Source organism: Sciurus vulgaris (assembly GCF_902686455.1).
Source record: "Sciurus vulgaris genome assembly, chromosome: 15".
NCBI classification, from domain to species: Eukaryota; Metazoa; Chordata; class Mammalia; order Rodentia; family Sciuridae; genus Sciurus; species Sciurus vulgaris.
In genome coordinates this window covers 28,025,139-28,049,328 of record NC_136476.1, presented here as the reverse complement: position 1 = coordinate 28,049,328, position 24,190 = coordinate 28,025,139, and positions in this window count along the sequence as shown.

The following is a 24,190-nucleotide window of genomic DNA, read 5'->3' as shown; positions in this document are numbered from 1 at the left end:
TCACCAAGTCTGGTAGATCATGCATTTTTAATATCTATAACATCTCTATGTTCCATAGCATCCAACCATCAACAAAATTGGTTAGCCTGTACTTTTATAAATTGTTATGAATTTATTTTTGCCTACAAATTTGTCTTTTGCAACACAGTCCTCTGTGTCCATGCATTCAACCAACCATAGAAGGAAAACATAGGGAAAAAAATTCCATCTGTACTGAACATGGACAGACCTTTTTCATGCCATGATTTTTTTAAGCACTGCAATATGCCAACTGTTCACTCAGAATTTACATTGGATTGAATATTTTAATTAATCGAGAGATAACAAGGTATACAGGAAAACCTACATAGGTTAACACCATTTTATATATAGGAATTCAGCTTCTGTGAATTTTGGTACTTGAGGGGAGTCCTGAAGCCAGTCTCTCTGGGAGATAACTAATGATGACTGTATTTCATATTAATAGAATTGTTCACTTAACCATCTTCCTCTCTATGCATAACTTGTTGAAGACCATATAAAACTAGGTCTAATCTAATAAGATTGTTCTCCATATCCATCACAGAAATTGGGGCATAGTGAAAACTCAGAAAAATAAATGAATGAAAACACATTACATATTGACAATTGTTAGGGGAAATATATATTTCAGTGAGTACTTGCCATGTGAATTGGAGAATAGGTTATACAATGAAGCCCTAATATTTTCGGACCTTTAGTTTCCTTTTCTGAGTATTCTAAGACAATGAATAGTGAGAAAATCAAAACCAAACGAAAGATTTTTAATTGTAAGTTACCGAGAGAAGAAAAGTCCTGAAGTTCAAACATTTAAATATTGCACTCTGCAAAAACCATATATGAAATTAGCCTAATCACTGCCTATTTTTTCACCATCTTCAAACTGTGATTATGAAAACATGATTTTATAGGAAAGAGAATCCCTTGGGAACGGACATGAAAGGACATTTCTCTATACGACTGTAAGTTCCATACATCTTCTTGAATTGTCCCTGACTTTTTATCCTGTTTTCATGCCTCCTATGTGGCTTATATAGTATCTCACATTTGAGGACTTTTAAGAAGATGTTCTCAATATCATATAGTTAATCAACATTTTCTCAGGTAGTCTATAAATAAAAATAAAGTAAAAAGACAACATTTCTACTCTAAGTTTAGAAGTAATATATACCATTAGAAAATGGTAACATATATAACATCTATTCAAGGAATTTATTTATTTCCTGTTAGCCCAAAACAAAGGAAAACTTATGTACCTCTGACAGAATGAATGGATAAGAATGGATCAGTAAGCAAAATTCAAATTGCTCAGCACTATTATTATTTATTTTTCATTTAATTAAATGTATCTCAAATGCATTCTGATCAAGAAACCATTTTGAATTGTCCTAGGTTCAACACATAGACTTTTATCCTTCAAATATCTAGCAATAAATTAATTATAGCTGAGCTCTACCAAGGTAACTGAATCAGTGATAGAACAAACTTATGAAATTAGGCCAATGTATCATATGATTATGAATACCGAAGACAAAACTAAGTTTAACATTGCTATGCCTATCTCTTAGTGACTGTTTCTATTCCATGGCCATATTTAATTGGACTTTCTAATTCCCCACAAAAAGACTGACTTAAACTACTGAAAACTAACCAGACTATAATTGCCACATGTACCAACATTAAATTGCTAGTCTTTCACAATAAGGATTCAGTAGCTCAGAAATTATATGAAATATTATTTTGCTCAATCTTCAGTCAATTGATTTGAAGACGCCTTCTAATATCCAAAGTAATGTGTCAGAAGCAAAGGGAACAACAAATATCTCTTTGGAGGTTGATGGAGCAAATGTCAAGTCATGTAGCCAAGAGCAACCTGTCCCCCAACAAAACTGTATCAAAACTGTGAGAAAAAAATGTTCAAGATCCTCATCTTCTATTAAGGCTTCCAGCAATATTTGAAGACACAGGACTTGTGTATCATTATTCAAATTGGTGATATAACCCCTAAGGGCCATATTTGGAAAGAAAAAGAATGATTATGAGAAAAAGGCTACATTACTTAGACTAAGATTTATTACCCTGTACTTTGGGACACCTTTTGAAAAATCTCTTCCCAGCTTTTCATTTCATACAGCATTAAGCCTCATGTACCTTCCCATAGCTAGGTTCTCAAGTAAAGCAGACAGGGTACTTTCAGATGCCTTCCTCCAGGGCCTCCAGTGAAAACAGAACTGGTTATATGACTGAAACATCCCTTCTTAAGGCTTCCTCAGGATCTGTTCAGTAAGACTATGAAGGCATGAAGAAGAATAGTCAGATTTCTCTTCAGACAATAGTTTAAGAACCTGTTACTTGCCAGTACTTTAAATCCCAAAGCAGATTATTTTAAAGGTAGGTACTACCAATGTTTTATAGTTTTTAGTGTACAGATATTTTACTTTATCAACTAAATTTATCCTTAAGTATTTTGTTTTATTTTTATTTTGGGGGAGCTAAGGTAAATAGAACTACTTTCTAAATCTCTTTTTTGAATAGCTTGTTGTTAGTGAATAGAAATGACTGACTTTTGCAGGTTGATTTTGTATCCTGCAACTTCACTGAATTTATTAATTCTAATAGTTTTGTTAATCCTTAGCGTATTCTGTACACTGATTATATCTGCAACAATATTATATCTGCAAACAATTTTACTTCCTGCTTTCCCAGGTATCTGTATTTCCATGTTTCCTTGCAGCATTTTTCACAATAGCCAAGATATAGAATCAGTCTAGGTCTCCACTAAAGATGAATAGAGGCAGAACATGTGAGATAGATAAACACACACACACACACACACACACACACACACACACACACACGGAACATTATTCAGCCTTCATAAAGAAGGAAATATCATGTGCAACTGTGCGGATGAAACTGGAGGACACAATGTTAAGTGAAACAACCCAACATAGAAAGACAAATGCTGCAGGAATTCACTTGACCTTGGAATCTAACATAGTTGATTTTATAAAAGCAAAGCATAGAATGATAATTGCCAGGGACTGGAGGTAAGGGAAATGGGAAGATGCTAATCAAAAGGTAAAAAGCTCCAGTTACATAGGATAAGTAAGTTCTGGAAATCTAATCCATAGCATGTGAGTATAATTAACAATACTGTATGGTATACTTGGAAGAAGAGGAGATCTTAAATGTTCTCACCACAATAAAAACGGTGATTATGTAAAGCAATGAATGTGATAATCACCTTAATTTTAGTTATCATTTCACAATGCATATGCATATAAAAATATGTAGAACAACCTAAATATATACAATATTTCTTTTTCAATTAACTTCAATAAAGCTTGGGAGTAGGGAGACACTACCTTAACTTGGTGTTTGCAGGTCCCAATTTAGTACAAATTGGAACTAAATTTAGGGAGTGGAAGATCTTATCTTAAATATGCATCATTTTTGTGTAAATGGTCTAGGTACCAAACAACTTTCTTTCCATTCTGCTTTCTATATTATCTCATCCTCTCAATCAACACATATTTATCTGTACCAAACTCTCTCTTCCTCCCTCATCACTCAGGTTTACCCATTTGCACATCTGGAGGTGAGAGAAAGAGGTTAGATGGTGGCTGGAGCCAAAGTAGTCTCGGGGAAGATCATCCTTGACCTTCCTTAACCTTTTTTATCTGAAGCTTCTTTTACCTCCTCTCCCAGACCTAAAACAAAATGTAAAAACCTATATATTACCACCTATGTAGAAAATATCCTACAAGGAATCTTAGGTTTGTGGTTTACTATAAAAAAAAGTCCTTAAATCTTTTTACCATTAATATGTAGGCATGATTATGATGTAAGCTTGCATCACAATTTTTATTCTTACAGGTGGTCAAAATGACAGCAAATATGATTTTAAATCTCCCCTGCTCCCCTGGAATTTTCTGATGTCAATGCATTAAACCTACAAATAGATTTGGCTGAAAGACAGAAGGAGTGCATCAGTGATGACTCTGAGCCAAGTACTCCTGCAGTTAGAAGCATTAAAACAATATATATTCACTTTTTAAAAATATATTAGGTTAGAATAACTATATCAGGTATCCATTAGCTCACTGGAAATCAGTCACATGCATCAGAGAATGGATTCAACTCACTCTTTTGCTCGTGGACTTGAGAAGCATGTCATTGGCATCCATGATAAAATATGCTCATGTGAGCTACAGCTAATCCCTCTGCAGTCATTCAGAACAAAAACTGAAGCCTGGTATAACAAAGGAATAAAAAATCTTCTGTATGTTACTCTAGAGTCCTTCTATGAAAAAGACCAGTCACTATTGAAGCATGTCTTACAATGGGGATGGTATTAGTGTAGAAATCTTCCTTCAAATTGTCAAATTAAAATTTTGCCTTCCTTCTGTGTTCATAGGAACTTGTCGAAGTTCAAAGGAACTTGTTCATACTAACTTGCACTGTGACCTTGAACAAATCATTTGACCTCTGATCTCAGTTTCCTTCTCTGTTAAAAGAGAGATCAAGATTGAATGACATGATTTTGTAACCTGCCTTTGAGCTCAAAAATTCTGTGTTCCAAAAGAGAGAAATCTAAACTGACTCATCATTATTCCCGGGGCCCAAATGAAGTTTTCTGCCTAAGACTGTGATAATGTTTAATTTTTATAAATAACAAAGAAGAGAAGATTTGAAATAAAAAGATTTTGGAAGAAGCTGAGACTATTTTCAGAAAGTATAATCAAAAAGGGCTCACTTAGTTACTGCATAGCCTGTACATTGGGGAGCCACGTTATATACATGAAAATATTTCATATGAGCAGATCCTGACAGAGTAGAATTCAGACATGAGAATGATTGTTTCCAGTCAAAAGAAACCAGGGCATTTCCCCTGGAGAAGACAGAGTCACAGCCTTGCAAAACATTAAATCTTTTCACAAACAAGCACTGAGTTAGACTCAGAATTTAAAAAAGAAAAAATCAGGTAAACCATGGAAATTTTCTGTTTAAGAGTTTAGAGTCTCTAGGTGGAAACTTCAAGTTGATAGTTACTATAAACTATTAGAAACTCTATGAGATAAAATTTATACAAATTTTATCACACTGTCTGGGACCCACTATTCATTTAAAAACACTAGATTTTTACTATTATTGTTATATTTTATTGAGGTAAGCTTAAGATACTGTACCTGATTGTGGAAGGGGCAATCAATACACATTGGGTTAACCAAGGAGAGGAGGCAACATTTGAAATGAGTTTTGAAGGACAAGTAGAAGGTGATTTGGTGACACCTGTATAGCAGGGACAAGGAGAGGCTTTCTAGACAGAATGCAGCGTGAGAAGAGGCAGCATGGTGATAGAGAGTGCATCACATTACGGAATCTTCGAAAAGCTTGGGAACAGAGCAAATAGCTCATTTCATAGAGTGCTTGCCTTCGGTGTGCAGGGTCCGGGATTCGAATTCCCAGCACCTCGGAAAAGAGAAAAAAAAAAAAAAAAACACTTGGGAGTGACTAGGCATGGTGAGGTGAAGCATGGCAAGAGGTGCCACTGTCAGTCTGTACCAAGTAGACCTAACACCCCTCTTAGGTCATTCTAAATAGTTTGGGTTTGACTTATCTTGAACACAATTTTTGAACAGTTTTAAATAGAAGAATTATCACTACAACTCCAGTGTGGATATGGACTCAGTAGGGGCAAATTTGCATGCTAGTGATCAGTTAGAAAACTGTTGAGATAATTCAGATTACACATAAGGACTTAAACTAAGCCTTCCTTGAACTAAGTGCAGTAGTTCTCTAGTGAGGATGGAGGGAGGGAGGAGATATGACAGGTCTTCAAGGGTAGAAAGAACAGATCTTGACAACTATGTGTGCAATAAAGAAATAGTTGATAATGATATCCAAGAAATTAGCTTTGCTCTGTTGTGCTGAGTTTTGGTCACTGTGGATATCTACGTCGAGGCGACCATTCTCATAACATGAAAAACATCTTGGAGAGCCCAGATTTTAGAGTGATAGGTACTTTGTTGTTTTGTTGTTTTTTTTTTCCATTTCACTGAATGGAACTGTTTTGCTCTGTCAGGACAAATATGACTATATCTTATGTTCTAGAAAGGATGTAGAATAATTTATGCATTTTTGACTTTTTCACCTTTCTGATCATTGGATTTTATTTTTAACCCGGGAGACAAGGGAGACGAGAACGTACCTTGCCCAGTGATCCCTGCCACAGAGCCATCATACACCAACCCTGCCTACGAGAGCACTTTTCTGTGTAGGGAAATGACCAATAAGTAGATGTATATATGGATTTGAGTCTTAAGGAAGACCTCAGGCTGCTGTTGAAGACTGTGTCATCATGTGGGAAGTACTTAGAATCAGGGAGTAGATTAGATTGCACAGAGGAAATGTAGTGTAAGAAGGGTATAGGACAAAGGAAAGAAGCCTGAGAGAGTACCAGCATTTAAATGGTCATAAAAAGACCAGGCAGGAAGAATTGCTGTCGTTTCATTTCCTGAACTCCCAGGACTTCTTAAAGTCTTTAGAGACTATAACACATGGAAGACAGCAAGTCACAGTGCTCGTGTTCACTCTAATCTAACCAACACACCCAAGGAGCAATCTTGTCATAAAGGATGGCTTCATAGGCCCATTCAGATTACCCAGCTTGTTGAAACTTAATGAACGCTAAGCGGTACCACATTTCCAAAAGAGAAAATCACAGAAACATTTCAACAAATGCATGTTCTATCATACTTCACATCAGGGTGAGTGACTCATGCCAAGCCCTACTACATAGGCAGAAATTGGTGGGGTGAGGATGAAGAAGCAGAGCAGTACAGTCATTTACAATTTCCCTCCACAGACACGATGGTTTTGCAGGTAGAAGTGAGGAGTTGGTGAGTTTGCTAGTGATGGGGCACCCCCACAGACCCATCTATCCAGGAGATGAGGTGGTGAGATTTTAAGACAAGAGAAAGGGCTTGACAAGGTTGATGAAATTCAAGCACCTCTTTGATCTCCTGATTGGTTCAAGTATATTTGCCTCGCCAAATAAACTCTAATTCCACAAATGGATGCAACGTGCTGAAAGCATCTCATGGTGACCTTGACACGTGGTATGTACTCAACAAATGGTTCCACTTTCTATCCCATTTAGGACTAAATTTTTTATTGTTTTTCCTCCCTCCCCTTGCACCAAGCAGAGAGCAGAGCCACCATGAATACCTGATTGAAACAGTGCTTCTTAGGAAAAAAATCAAGAATTTTATTTTGCATTTTGAAAGATTTAGATTTTTTCGTCTTGGTTTACCAGTGTTCATCCTTTTTCAGTACTGCAGACGTACTTAAGAAGCTCCCTGTCTCAGAAGCGAGGCATCCTAAGAGTGACATGAGACTACTAGATTTAATAGTAGCTTAGGCTCCTGGGACTGCACCTTATGAAGACAAATAATAGTCATAATAATAAAATTAAAATATTTCTACTGTTCCAAATTTAGAAAGTGACTCTCTTCTTTTGGTAAATGATAATGGCTTGCAAACAGTTCAGTCTTTTTAGCTATGTAAGTGGTATAATACAGTTTAAAGGATTTTTTAATTAAAACATTTGGAGGAATCACAGAGACAGCATCTTCTAGCTTTTACAATGTTTTGCTCCAAAAAACAGGACTAAAAAATACCAGATCATTCACTATGTTCATGTGCGTGTGTGTGAGCGTATGTCTGGGGAGGGGGGGTACTGGGCATTGAACCCAATAGCACTATACCACTGAGCTATGCCCTCAGTCCTTTTTTTTTTTTTTTTTTTTTTTTTTTTTTTTTTTTTTTTATTATAAGACAGGGTCTCTCTAAGTTGCCAAGGCTGCCCACAAATATGTGATCCTTCTGCCTCAGCCTACCAGGTCTTCAGGATTACAGACATGCACCACTATGCCCAGCGTCAGTACATTATGTCAAAGTAACTACATTGGAGGTGTGTCACCTTCATCTGACACGCAAGCTGGCATTCATTAGTCCTCATAGATCCCACGTATTTGTGAACAAACCGCCAAAGAAATAGACAGCATTGGGAGAACTTGCCTGTGTTTTGTTATTATTTCAAAGAGTCTAAAACCTGGTAACCTATCTTATTATTTTTAAATGGTTGCAAGTAATTTCTAAAATAAAAAAGTATCTGGAAATTGAAGAGCTATGCAGAAAGAGTTCTTCTAAACCAAGCTCTCATCCTTGCTTATTAGGTCTCTGAATCAGTTCCTATGCAGATAGAGGCAAAGATAATAAATGAGAGCTATCTAGAACACTGAATGCTATTTTAACTATCGTTAAACATTTTAACTTCCTTGATGACCTTTCTATTCTCGCATTCATCAAAAATAAATTATATTAGCAGAGTGCAATGGCACACATGGTACACACCTATTAACCCAGTGACTCTGGAGGTTAAGGTGGGAGAATCACAAGTTCTAGGCCAGCCTCAGCAACTTAGAGAGATCCTAAGCAACTTAGTGAGAGCTTGTCTCAAAATAAAAAATAAAAAGGACTGGAGAAGTTTCTCAGCTGTTAAGCACCTCTGGGCTCAATTCCTGTTACCAAAAATAAAAATAAATAAATAAAATAAATGCTATGAGCAAAAAGTAATGGCCTGTTTTATGTGATATGTGCATATGTGTGTATACCTGTATAACAGCATAAAAATGAATGTTCTTTATTTAGCAATAATTGTATAAAGAACATGTTATTGATTTATTTTTTCTGAAATGCTTGCTATTGTTAAAAATAATATCAAATATTGAATCTACCCATCAAATATGTTGAATCTACCCATTTCAGAAAGAGCGTAACATTGACAAAAATGCACATTTACATTGGACTTATAAAGAGAGAAGAACATGAACACAACAGCAAGCCAAGTACAGTGGTGCACGACTGTAATCCCAGCAAGTGGGAGGCTGAAAAAGGAGGGTCACAGAATCAAGGCCAGCCTGAACAATTTAGGGAGACCCTGTTTTAATAAAAAAATAAAAGGGGCTGGGAAGGTAGCTCAGTGATAGAATACCCCTTGGGTTCAATCTGTAGTACCACATGTGCACATGCACACACATACACACAACAGTAGCAGAATATATAATTTTAAATGAGTGTTAACATGAGGATTTAAGAGTCAACCACACAAATTATCTGCGAGTTAACGTATGAATCTGACGTTAACTACTAATTCCATCTCTTTTATATAGCAACTTCCTCCTGACAAAGAGAGATTGTGCTACTTTCTGACTTGTTTCTTGGCCAGTGTTCCCTTTTATGTTCTGATCATGCCTCGTCTTTTTTCTCACAACTTACTCTTGTCCATTCCAATTCACTTTATTTAGCTTTACCAAATGATATCTTAAATGCATAAAATAGTGACTTCCCAAGGCTATGTTGGATTATTATATTAAAATTACAAGGGATAATATTTTAAGCCCCACACCCACATCCTCAGATTCAATAGTTCCAGAAAGAAGAACTAGGAATCAGCAGGTTTTAATAGCCTCTTAAGTAAATCTGATAGGCAGACATGCAGAATAGACATCAAATAGTCGTGTGTGCACGCATGTGTGTGTGTGCCCACACATATGTGTGTGCCCGTTTAGTCGTTAACACAAAGACTACCACTGCCTCACATAGAATCCGTGCCTATGTTTCTAGTGTATTTAATATTGTGTTCCTACTTGAAATTGTATAACTTTACTATTGTGACAATGAATGGCTCAGAAATTGCAGTGGCAGGTTTTTTAGATCTTCTTATTTTGAGACAGAAAAGAATAACTTCCAGGTTAAGTATTTCCCAAAACACATCCCCGACTCTTTCTCGCAATTGCTTCCTTATTTTGCTCAATGCGCATGCTATCACTCCCATCCACACCTATACACACACACACACACATACACACACACACACACGCACACACACACGAGTACAAACACCACAGAGAATGAGGTTAGTCTATCCTATGGCAACAAAAAGAGGTTTGCTGTTACTTTCCCAAACTATAACCTGAAAACTTCACATGTAAAACAAGAATCAAGTAAAAAAGGATGAACAAAGTAATTTTTATTTACAGAGGTAGGGCTAGTATCACTATCTAAAATAAAATCAAGAGTAAGAACAAACAATAACTTGGTTTTAATTTCAAACATCTTAAGGGTCTGAGGATGGAGCATTTGAATGCAGGTAATACAAGTACAATTGATTAGCCCAAGGAGCAGCAAAAAAGGAATTTCTTGATAACAATCAAAAGAATCTCATGACAGAAGAGTACAGGGAATATGCAGACCATGCAAGGGACCGTGCAAGGACCTGGAAAGTTGTTTGCAGATTCCAAGTCAAACACTTTCTTTCTCCACCTATTTTTCATTCTGTGATCTCATGGTTCCTCATCCCAATCTGTCTACAGCCCACTAGCAGTTTTTTCCTTTCTCTATATACACTGTAGGTATCTAATATCGTCTCAGTTCAAGCACGAATATAGACCAGAATTGCTGTACTCAAATCCCAAATAACTGAGACAGTTAGACTGCACCAGCTCTGTTTGTCACTGAGGTCAAAGACATGGTATCTAACTTGGCATCAACCAAGTCAGCAGAGCATGTTTTGAGAAGGGGATACCATGGCTTCCTTTTTAGGAGAGAGATATAAACAAGGAATAGAATGAATGAATGTCAAAGGGAGTTACTGGCATCACTTGAATATTGAAAGCAATATCTCTGCTTCAAAGTTTCTTCCTAATTCAAAGCTTCCAGTTCTTTGGTACTAAATTTAGCAGGAAATTAAACCACTTGTTGGGTAGGTAGAACATAAAACTGAATACCTAGATACAGGCACACTGGCCCATGCCTGCAATCCCAGCAGGAGGATCCCAAGTCTGATCCCAGCCTGAGCAACATAGTGAGACCCTGTCTCACAAAACAAAAACAACAAACCAAAACAAAATAAACTTAATACCTACATAACTAGGAATGGAAAGCTATTGACATTGTCAGGTAGCTATAGTTAAGAACACTAAAGCAACAATCAAAATTATATTACTATTAGCTGATATTTCTGCCTTGGCTTCCAACGTAGATCCTGACCTTCAAACTTCTTTGGCTAACACCAAAATTGAGTATTTGAGTAGAAATTTACATAGGAAAATATAATCTAAGGTTCTATGTATTTATTGTGTTGTGAAATAATGTATTATTACATGTTAATTTTCTTCCCTCAGATCTCTTTTCATTATTCTAAAAAGCCACAATATATTAGTGTTACTAAAACTTATAAGCTAATATCTCAGCTGGTGAATCTACACATTTATTTCTTTAGATTTATTTCCTTTCTCGTTTCATTTAAAGCTGTTTGTGTATTTAACTCATTGTTATTTCAATGAAGGAAAAAAATTTTGTTTTTGTAGATTCTCTGTTTTCTTTTAGCAACTGGTCATTCCTGAGCAGCCAATCAGAACTTTCACTTAGTCAAAAATGACAGTGATTAGTAGATGCCTTGGAGATCTATTTACTGATTATCTCCATCAGAAAACAGAGAGGCTCATTGGGAATTATACACTCTGTGGTGGCATATTTTAGTACTAATTTCTGTTATAATGTATCAATTGTATATAAGTGCTTACAGGAAGGACTGCGTTTGGTTATTGATCATTTTGATTAAACTATAAAAATATGACCAAGACAGATATTTTTAATGTTTTTTTCATTTAAAATTAAGGGAAATATTGTCTTGTTAAAATTATATTTATAGATAGACACACACACATATATACACATATAACAATAATCATAAAACATTATAAATGCCCTTGATAATCTATACATGAAAACCTGGGGAAGTCAAGAGATTTCTATAACATGGAGGTTTTGTGCACATAGTGTCCTCTTTAATCAGGTTTTATTATGCCAATTTTTCATATTGAAAACTTGACACAGAAAGTCTGTGTCTAAATAGGCAAAATAAATTGGAAAAATGAACCATTACTAGGTGGCGTTGGCCAAAAGAATTTGGATAACTTGGGATAAAATTTCTTCCCATCTGCTGTTCCTGGATAATTGGTCTCATCTTCTCTTTACTGGACTGTAAGAGAGAGAAGAGGACAATGAAGTGATAGGAATTGTCTACATGCATCTACCTGTGTGTTTAGAAATCCTCAGAAATAAACCTTATGTTTCCTAGGATGTGTTTTTTTTTTCTTGGACAAACTTCTTTGGTGTTGTGAAGCTTGTCAATAGACCACCTGATCAAAAAAAAAGAAAGAAAGGAAAAGAAAAAAAAAACAATAAAAACGATTCATACTAAACAAAAAAAAAAAAAAACAGTGCAAGTAGCCTTAGCAATGCAGTCCATCAAGTTAGAAAACCTGTGGTCCACAATAGTGGGATGATACTTTGATAACTTTAAAATATATGAAATATGCAATATTCCTTCCCAACAATTGGCACCTAATTGAGTGAAATTGTACTTTTTAGGAACAGTTCCTTTATGGAATTCAGAGAAAGGGTACAATATATCTTCTAATATAGACTACAGTTAATCACCCTAGATACATATTTTTATATTAAACATATTTAGTTATATACTTTATATAATTATATAGCATATTATATGTCTTCAATGTTGCTCAATATCACCCTCTACAGATTAGGCTGTTATTTGATCTGATTCTATTTAAATGCTATTGTTCTAGAAGTGAAATGGCTGAAATTTTCCCTATGGTAAAAGTCCCTTAAATGTACTGTGTAAAGAAAGCAGAACATGCTAACAAAAAGTTCCAAAGTTAATGCTGAATTTCCTGACAATTATTATGTACTTTCCAATCTTGGGCTTTTTCTTTCTTTCTCTTTCTTTCCCTTTCTAGGCCAAGGGAGGATCTGCTTTCTGTCTATTTTAGGAGTTTGATTTCAGGACGTTTTGTTAGACTGGGTAGGTCAGCAGGTGTGCACTAACACATTACCCAGGTGGCCACTTAATGCAGTGTGATTGAGCATGGAGGAAATAAGCAACCTTTCCCAGCGCTAGGGCTGTCTGGCTGCTTGGGCAGGTGAATGTGATTAGCAACTGACTTTGAGTAGAGATTCCCCTGTATTCCCAACAGATGTCCCTTTAATTGAAAGCTTGTTGTGATGCTGTTGATTCTGAGAGGTCCCAAATTCCCTTTAATGTCCCTTGCTTGTTAAAAATACACCTCCCTTCCTCAAAAAGAGAAGCTTATTTAACAATTACACATGTGTGGCGGGAGAGTGGGCATGCACAGGCACACACATGCAAAATCAACCTTTAAAGTAAAGCTGCAAATTCTTTTCTGCCTTTCCATCAAATGCTCTCTAGCAGTAAACCTTGAGGTTCAAATCACACCATTTTGCCAAATGTTCCGTTTAAATAGGTTCTGGAATAAAGCAGTGCAACACGTTTATGGGTGCATCCTTTTGAATTGTGTAGACTGCTGGGATTTTTTTATTGTTTATACACTGTTATATTCCAAAAAATTAGAGTATATTCCAAAGTACATAGAGCATGACAAGATTTCTTCAAATTAAGGAAATCAGTGAGGAAAAATTAAAGTGGGAAAAATTTTAAAAATTAAAAATAAAACCCCAGGAGTGAGAAATATGGACAAAATCATGCTCTGAGATTCCTGTTTCTGGATGTTACTGGTAGACTGCAGCTCAGCCCTGTGCCTCCTTGCCCATAGCAAAAAGGGATACAGAATCAGTTACACAATTCCCATCACCTAGGCAATAAAAACAAGTCTCTTCCTTGTGCAAAGAGAGGTATTTATCCCATGAAGTCTCATAAAAAAAAAAAAAAGAACATGATTATATGAAAACTTGCCTGAACTCTGTGGTTTATGTGTACAGCTTGCTTTGGATATTTGATGCCATGGGAGATTTTACAAGAAAGGTTTAATCGAGCGATACATGCATTGAGATATATATATATATATATATATATATATTTTATAATTCATTATATTTAATAGATGATGTTTTATACTCTGTTGTTTCCAATTTTTTAAAAAAATAGAGTCATGAGTGGTGAATGACTTTGCAGAAGGAACAATGTCAGGCATTTAGGATGCATTTATTCCACACATATTTATTGGGTACCATGTAAGTTACTTTGCTACTTTCTGATTATATTAGGTGGTCTATCTCATGGGCAGAGTAAGCAAGGATAATTTTACAAGTATATCACTAGGAATTTTGTAATTTATGACCTTAATTTGCTCTCTCTCATAGTCAAACTCTTCTGAGAGTTTACTCTACACACTATCTCCAGTTTCTTGCTGCTAATTTACCTCCCACCCATGGTGTATTCCAGAGAACTGCAAAACCTACTTCAGGGCCACAGGTCCCCATTCTCACTAAATCTTCCATTACCCAATATTCTCCGTCAGACTATGGCCCACTGCCTGTCTGACTTTGATTCTCAGATTTTTTTTTTCAGGGTCTTCCTGAGTCTGTCATTAAATGCCATAATTCCCCAAGGACTGACTTTGTGACTTCTTTCTCTCTTTACTCTGTATTGGCCTCTTTTCCTTTTCTTCCCTGCCTGTGCTGATGACTTCTATTGACATCTCTATAGTATTGACTCCTAATGTTATTCTTTCTAAACCAAACATCCCTTCTGAGTTCCAGACTATATGTCCATTTATATATCCACTTAGGTGTCACCATGTCACCTCGAACTCAAAAAGTTCAGGATAAAACTAGGTTTTAGATCATCATTTTATCCTTCTAGTTTTCCCTAGTTGAGTGAATGCAACCACCAAAACCAAATTGTCCAAACTAGAAACATAAGGATCTTTCTAACACCTCTTTCTCCCTATCCAGTGTGATTAATTAGATGTGTCAACTTGAGTGGGCTACATGATGTCCACATATTTGGTCAAATATATTCTGGGTGTGTCTCTCAAGGTATTTTGGGATGACACTACATTTGAATTGATAGACTAAGTAAAGCAGATTGCTTTCTCTAATGAGAGAGAGTGAAAGCAGAGTGCTTTCTCTTATCCAATCAGTTAAAGGTCCAAATAGAACAAAAAGATGCTGCTAAAACTAAGAAAGAATGTCCTCATTCTTAACTGTCTTGAGCTGGGACATCAGTTTTTCCTTGCCTTTGGTGTCAAACTAGAACATCAGCTCTTCTTGATCTCAAGTCTGCTGGCATTTAGACTGGAAATGCACCATAGGCTCTCCTGGGTCTCCAGCTTGCTGGTTGTGAATCTTGAGACTTATCTGCCTCCATAATTACATGAGCCAATTCCTTATAATGAATTTTCACATATATATATATATATATATATATATATATATGCATACACACACACACACACACACACATATATATACATATATAGTTTAAAATGTAAACACACACATCCCATTGCCTCTGTTTCTCTGAAGAACCCCATTTGTTACATCTAGTATATCACTAATCACTGTTGATCTTACTTCCTATAAATGCCTCTTGTCATAAATCACCTTCAACTTCATTTTCACCATGTAATTCTTATCTTTCACATACAGTACTACTAGAGAATCTTGTGTCTTCATTGCTACTGGTTTTCATCCAGTCTGCTCTCTCTGGCTAACTAGAGTGTATTTTCAAAATACTAATCTGATTATGATAACTCCTTATCACCTACACCCTTCCCCTCCACAAAATCTTCAAAGTCTCTCTATTGATTTTTTAATAAAGATCAAAATCCCAAATATAACATATGAGGCTCTGCTTAATTCCATATACATATTTCTCCAACCTACATTTACATTACTCTCCCTCTTACTTTTTTAGCACTGACCACACAGGGATATATTACAGTTCCTTGAACATGTGTTCTCAGATGGGTCTGGCACATGCTTTGTGATTCAGTTCCTTCTGTTATTTATAAGTTGTCATTATATCTGTGCTATACCCAGGATAGGATAGTAGAAGTCTGCCAGGGTGCAAGCAATAAAGGGGTGCATTGTCTGTATGGGATTTAAAAGCAATAACAAAACTCACTGCATATCTGTTTTTATTGGTACCTGGCTTCACCAATTCTTCTTTTAGGGGAGCAGGGGCAGGGAGAGACTACTAAGAATTAAACTCCAGGGCACAAAACCACTGAACCACATCCCCAGCCCTATTTTGTATTTTATTTAGAGACAGGATCTCACTGAGTTGCTTAGCACCTCACCATTAATGAGTCTGGCTTAGAACTCTCAATCCTCCTGCCTCAGCCTCCCGAGCGGCTGGAATTGCAGGCATACACCACCATGCCCAGCCTCATCAATTCTTAACAAAGTTTTTTCTGAATAAATTTATGTGGGTCTAAGTTTGAAACAATTGATAAAATTACTAATAAGTTTAAATATTATGTACACTTAAAATTAGTATTTTTAGAAGTATTAAGTATTATATTCTATTTAGAAGTTAATTGGGGAACTCCCAGTTATATTGGCAGCCCTTGATACAGGCTCAGCTGCATACATTTGTTTAAAGATTAGTCTGTAATAATAGTTCACACTCATTACAGTGTGCTTCAGGTACAGGTTTGTCTCAAACCCTGTCACACAACATGTTTCTGAAGTTAAAGAGTAAATTCCAAATAAGTAATGATAACAGTGATTGTAAGTAAAAGAGATAATTTGAGTTGCTTTTGCTTTATGATTCTTTGTGAACACTTGGACTTTTATTTCTGTTTAAAATTTGAAGTGCACATATATAAAAAAAAAATCTGACCATCATGGGTAACAATATGAACCAATTTAAAAATCATGGGAAAAGAAAGTTCAAATGGCAAAACACAACAAGCAGCAAAGGGTCATATTTTTGGATGGAAGAACAAATTTTTAGTTTGTTAGTTTTGCTTAATTTAAGTAATTTCTTCAAAATTAAAATGTATTCTTTCTTGTTTACTTTAAAATTAAAGAGTAAAATAATCAACAGTTATTACATCAACATTATTGAAAGCAGGTTTGTCATATGGACAAGAGAAGTGCTGAAAAATGATTAATTTCATACTTCATACGTCACGTCTCTAGGCTTGCCACTACATGAAACATGATTCTTCAGAGTATTCACTTTCAGTTATAGTCCATATTCATTAGTCTGATTATATAATTAATATATGAATCCCTGAATAAACTGACTCTTCTCTGAGAATAAGAGCAGCTTATTCATCATCATAGATTTTTCAGCAAAATTCTATCATGAAATGGGTACTTAAATTGTGTGTTGAATGAATGAATGAATGAACAAGTAATACTTAGAAGGCCAGGATTCTATCCAAGTCTTTCTAGCTCCAAAGACAGTCATGACCTGTCTAGCCCACTGACTTCCAGCTTCCCCTCCTTACTGCTTACCAATAGAGGCACATTTATCTACAGAACATTAGTAACAAAGATTTTTAAATGTTTTCTTGATTTGTTCACTTGGAAGGACAGGAAAGTGTACTGACTGAGGAATGGGACAGGGAATGTAGGTCTTAATGAGAATCTCTTTCTTGCTAAACACATTCCTAAATTTGGGGTAGAAGCTTACCAATGTAGAGCAATTAAATGGAAGGCACTCATTATAACACTTATTCATTTAAATTAGGGGAAAATATGAGCTATGCCAGATGTATACAGACTTAGAATAGAACCTCTCATGTGTAAATAATATACTTTGCTTGATTTTTGAGGTTTTATATAAACAAATTGATGTTGCAAAATGCTTTATTTATTTTTTTCATTTAGTTTTTTACCTTTGATGTATTTGTGAATATCCACCAGAGGGATGCCTTCAGCATTATGTCTTACAAGGGTGAATTCTAAGAATAGCAATAATTCCAAAGGCAAGGAATACACACATTTTAGCTTACAAATATATACATATGGAATATGTGGTATTTTCAGGTTTATCCTTTTACCAATTACTTGCAACCACATACATGGTAAAGTTATTCTACCTGTGCTGTTTAATGATCAAATTGTGTTCATTAAGTATATGTTTTCAAATAAAATTCCGTAGTATTTATTTTGAGGAGGAAGAAAATGTATTACAAAGATGATACTATTGAGCTTTTCAAAGTGGCAGGGCGAATACCACAATGACTTTAAGCTTAAGAACAAAACAGACTGTTCAAAACAGATGGTTTAATAGGCAACATCATCATCATTATAATTAACATTTGTGTAGTGTTTTATGCCTTACAAATCACCTTCATATCTCATTGGAGCTGCACAACAGTGATTTCAGGTAGGGACATTGGTATTAACATCTCTGTTTTCATCAATTAGAAAACTGAGCATTAATCATGATTACTTGACCAGAGCTCTACAGAAATTCATTGGGCCAGAAATTAAACTCAGTTCATTTAGCTCCATAATTAATATTATCTAATTTCATTTTATTAAATAATAAATATAATTTTTAAGAAATAATACATTGTCTGAATTAATCCTTTTTCTATTTTTCCTTTTTGCTATTTTTAATGAGACATTTCCTCTGATTTTTAATAGATTTACTAGGGTATAATTCACAAACCATATATAGTATATATACATATACATATGTATTATAAATATAATTTAGTGCATTTGTACCCATGACCTCAGTGAGATACAGATACCTCCATATTGACCAAAAAATTGAAGATTATTTCTGGAATCTCACTTCTGTTCCAATTGTCTAATTCACTGTTTTCAGGACAATACCATATTCTTTAGAGTAAATTCTTAAACAGACAAAGAAAAAATTTCATTGCTCTTTTTCAAAATTTTTTCAGCTATTTAGGTCCTTTGCATTCATAGAAATGTTAATATTTCTAAAAATAAAATGCCCACTGGGATTTTTCCTGAAATCAGATTAAGCCTATATATCAATTTGGGTGAGAACTATCATTTTAATAATGTTGTCTCCCAGTCCACAGACATGGACATCTTCTCTAATTAGTTACATGTTCTTTAATATCTCTAATATTATCTGCAATGTTTTGTGATTTTCTGTGCATAAGTTTTACCTTTTTTCTGTTCATTTTATTCATATTTCATTATTTTTATACTGCTTTGAATAGAATTTTAACTTAATTTCACTTTTTGATTATTCATTGCTAATACATAAAAATAAAGGCAATTTTTGTGTATTGAATTATATCATATGATCCTACTAAATTCATATTCTAGTATAGTTCATTTTGTTTCATACATTCCTTAGGATATTTTACATGTTACTCATGTCATCTGTGAATAAAGATGTCTTTACTTTTTCCTTTATGGTCTATTTTTTACCCCTCCTTGCCTCTCTCACCTTAATACATTGTCATTAACCTCCAGAATAATGTTGAAGAGAAATAACTGACATCTTCACTTGTTCTTACCCAAGGAGAAAAGCAATCAGTGTTTATAATTAAATATAGATAGAATTTTTTGTAAATTTTCTCCTTTTTTTGTATATTTTCCTTGTATGTTTCTTTCTTTTCTATTTATGTATTTATTTATTGTGGTTGCTCTGTTTCAGGTTGAAGAAGTCCATCTTTGCCTAGTTTGCTGAAATTTTTTGTCTAGAATATCAGTGTTCAATTTGCCAAAAAGTTTCTGTACTTATTCAGATGATCATATAATTTTATTTTTCTAATAAAAAATGACATTTTATGAATACAGACATTAATTGAATATAGAAAAGCAAATGAACCTTGTATGCTTGGATTAAATTCTACTTGGTCAAGCTGTAAGACCCAATTTTCATTTGTGTGAGTTTAGGTTGCTAACATTTGTCAAAATATTTTCTATCTTTGTTCAGAATCCTGTTGGCCAACAGATTTATTTTCTCGTAATTTCTTTGTTTGCTATTGGTATCAGGATAATACCAGCATCCTAAAATGAGCTGTGGAGTCTTCTGTCTCCCTCTATTTTCTCCAAGAGTTAATGTAAAAGTGATGAGTTGATGGAATTCATCAGAGAAACAATCTGTTACTAGACTTCTTTTTGAGAGATCTTTAATTATCAGCTCAGTTTTGAGTAAGTCAATTTCAGATTTTTTTTCTTCATGAGTCATTTTTGACACTGTGTATCTTCCTTGAAGTTTGTCTTTTTCATCTAAATTATGTAATTTAGTCTCAAAATGTTCATAATCATATATTTTACATTTTATATAATTATACATAGTTATATCATATTATGTATGATTTGTAGTTGCTATACTTATATCAAATTAAAGGACTTTTAATTTCTGTAGGGTCAGTAGAGATAGCCCTTCTTTCAGTTTGGTAATAATAATTCTTTCTCTCTTTCCTTTTTCCTTTTTCTTCTTAACGGTTACTTTTCTCGATGTTTCAAAAGAACCAATTTTGGTTTCATTAATTTTGGTCTTAGTTTTCTAATTTCTGTTTCGCTGATTTTCCCATTGATCTTTATTATTTTCTTTCTGATACTTGTTTTAAGTTTAATGTGTACTTCTTTTTCAGTTTCAGATGGAGCTTAGTGTATTAATTTGAGACCCTTCTCCTTTTTAAACATATGTGTTTATAACTATAACTCAATCTCCAAACGCTATGTTCATTGTTTCCTATAAGCTTTGATATGTTGTAATTCTATTTAAATTCATTTTTTAAAATGTTATTTAATTTCCTTTTTAATGTCTTTTTCCCTCAGGGATTATTTAAGTATGTTGTTTAATTTCTGCATATTTGGGTATCTCCCAAATTTTCTTTTGTTGTTGATTTCAAATTAATTACATTGTGTAACTTACTTTGAATTGTTTCAATTTTATTAAATTTAGTGCCTTCATTTCTAACTGTGGATTTGAACTACCCCTAGGTGTCATTTCTTTTCAGACTTCTATAATAGAAGTATTCTAGTAAAAACATCATAGTATTTGTGTCTCATGGAAAGTCTTTATTTTACCTTCATTTTTTAAAGATAATTTTTCCAAATATTGAATGATTGGTAGAGAATTCTTCAGCATTTTGAATGCATTATTGTACCGTTATCTGGTCCCACAGTTTCTGATGGGATGTCGGCCACTGATTGTGTATTTCTTCCCTGTGTGTTAAGTCATTTTTGTTTTTCTGCTTCAGGATTTTCACTTCATCTTTGGATTTCAACTGTGTGACAATGTTGTTTCTATATGAGGCTTTCTTGGTGTTTGTCATATTTGTGGATATTTAAGCTTCTGGAGTCTGTTGGTGGGTTTTCATCAAAATCAGAAAGTTTTCCATCATAATTTCTTCAATTTTTTCTGCTACTTTTGTTCTTCTCCTTCTGAAATTCATACAGATAGAGCAATTGATATTATCTCACAGGTTTCTAGAGCTGTTTTTGTTTCTCTTTGATCTTTTTTGTTCTCTGTTCTTCAGTTGGAAAGTTTTCTATTGGTGTATATTTAGAATCACTGATTCTTCCTTCTTCCATCTCACATTTCCTATTAAGTCCATGTAGTAAATTTCTCATTTCTGTTATTTTACTTATTACACAAAAATTTCCATCTGTTTCTGTTTAGTTTCCTGATCTATATTCTCCATTTGTTGATTCAATGTTTTGTTTCCCTTTGATTCTTTAAACATGGTTTTATTCTTTGAACATATTTATAAGGACTACTTTAAAGCAGCCTGAAACAGCCTAAAGCTGTTAGACTTGGGTATTTCAAGTCATGGAAGCTACAGATTTTAACAGACAACCCCAATGTAATAGAATTATTATACTGACAGGTTGGGGGCTAGCAGGGGGGCTGGATGAATAGGAGAAACCCCAGGCTCAGCATTTCAGAGTTTTCAGTCCACAGTTGATGGGCTCCATTGCTTTGGGAGGCAGAACATCATGGTCAAAGGTTGTGGCACTGGAAAACTGATCAGCTCATGGTAGCAAGGAAGCATAGAGATAGAGAGAGAATGAGAGAGGAAGGGACCGAGGACAAGATATAGTCCCAAGGGCATGTCCTCCTTCCTCCAACCATGCCCCACCTGCCACAGTTTCTACCACCTCCGGTAGTCCATTCAGTGAATAATGGATTAATCCATTGATGATGTCAGAGCCTTCATGATCCAATCACTGCCCCATAACTCTACCTCTGGACATTGCTGAACTGGGGACCTAGCCATGAGATTTGGAGAAATATTCCAGATCCAAACCATAACAATAATACTGATAAAAATGATAATAATAACAATCACTACCATTTATTTATCTCTTATACTTTGTTGGTATGACATAGTATTATCTCATTTATTGATCATCTTTTGAGAGAGAGAATTAAATTCCACTTCAATAATAATAATATCCTTAAGATAAGGATACTGAGCTATATAAAGAGTAAGTACCTTCCCCAAAATTACACTGCTAGCAAATAACAGAGCCAGAATCTGTCTTGCAGTGCATTTTATTCTTAATTCATGCAAATTAATACTAAAAGAATTGCAGGACAAGGTAGTTTATTTATTCCAACAAGTGATAAGAAAAGGGAAGTGCTTAGTCTCACCATTCAAACTCTTAACCTATTAGGTCAATATTTTAATGAAAAAATGTTTGTTTTAATGGCATTTCAAAGGTTGAAAATCATCATCTGATCAGGAAAATGTCCAAACTCAAGGCAGAGATCCTTAAAGAAATATTTAATTCATCATGTGCAAGATGTATTCATTGCATTCACAAACTGTTTTTCACGTGTCTCTTGAAGATTTGGACATACAGATTTATCTACATATATAAAATGAAATATAAACCTGAACTATGCACGCTTAAAACTAAACTTGGAAAACTTAAACTTTGGCATTCCAAACGAGTGGGGCTAGCGTAATATTTATTTTTGCATTTGATAATGTGTAGTTAAGTTAGCAACACAAACTTGATTTGTTTCCATGGGTCATTGTGAATAAATCCATTGGGTTGGGCAATATCCTGTGTCAAAACAAATTATCTCAGTCTAGCCCAGGAAGGAAGAAGGGTGGGCTTATTCTTTATTCTCTGAAGTGTGTTCATTAGTTCCCCATCTTTTTTGCACATTCAAAGGAAATGCAGTGTATCTGGAGGGCCAAAATGTATTCAGAAAGAATGGTCCTTCCAAGGGCAACCAGAGAGAACTCGTGGGAGAAAGGCAAAGGGAAAGGCCAAGTTTATACATATCTATGAAAACAGGAACAGAAATGCAAACCATGGCCAAATTAAAATCACTGCCGAATTCTTTACTTTGGAACTGCTGGATTTATTTTAATCACAAACATTGGATTGATTTGCATGATGCATTAAGTCATTTTACTTCATCTTGACCTTGGGCCACCCAATCAGAGTTGACTGGTAAGGATGACCTTAAAGGCAGACAATGTTTGATTTCACTTTTGTCTATCGTAATTCTAATCATTTATGTCATTTAATTCTTGAGGAGTTTTTCTTCTAACTCTGGCTTCATTTTCTTACAATCTTGCCAAGTTTCAAGTTTATATCTTCAGCCAATTTTAGCATGTATGCACACCAAAATTTCCAAACATGCTCATTTCAGTGGAAAAATGCGTATGTGTTTATATATCAGAGAAAAATTCAGTTGAGTTCATTTTTACTTCAATTTTATGAAACTATATATACTGAATCTGCAATTAAATATGTGAATTTCCTTCAATTGCCTTTACTCTTTTAGGAAAAATTACAAAAGATCAGAATAACACATATTATATTTTTTGCAAATAATATTTACTGCAACTAACTAAATTATGTGTGAACTTTAATTGAATCCAAGAAATAAGCAGTTATAAAATTCTTTATTGAAAATTTGAGTGTGGATTATTTGTAACAGAATTACATCCTGTCTATGTTAAACTTCCTAAGTTTTATAACTTAACTGTGGTTATGTGCCCTAGTTCTTAGGAAACACATGCTGAATTATTTAAGGGTAAAAATGTCATGATGACTGCAGTTAACTCACAAATGATTCTGAAAAGAAGTGCACATTGCAACTACAGTTAGTGTACAGGAAAGTTCTTTGTAGTCATCGACTTTTCTATAGGTTTGAACATTTTCAAAATAAAAATGATGAAAGAAAAATAATTTAACCATATGTAAATGAACAAGTCTAGGTTTCTTTCTTTAAAATTTTACTTCTACAAATTGCCATGAATCATTTTTGTAAAAAGTAGAATATAAATATTTTAAAAAATAATACAGAAAACAAGATTTAGGTCAA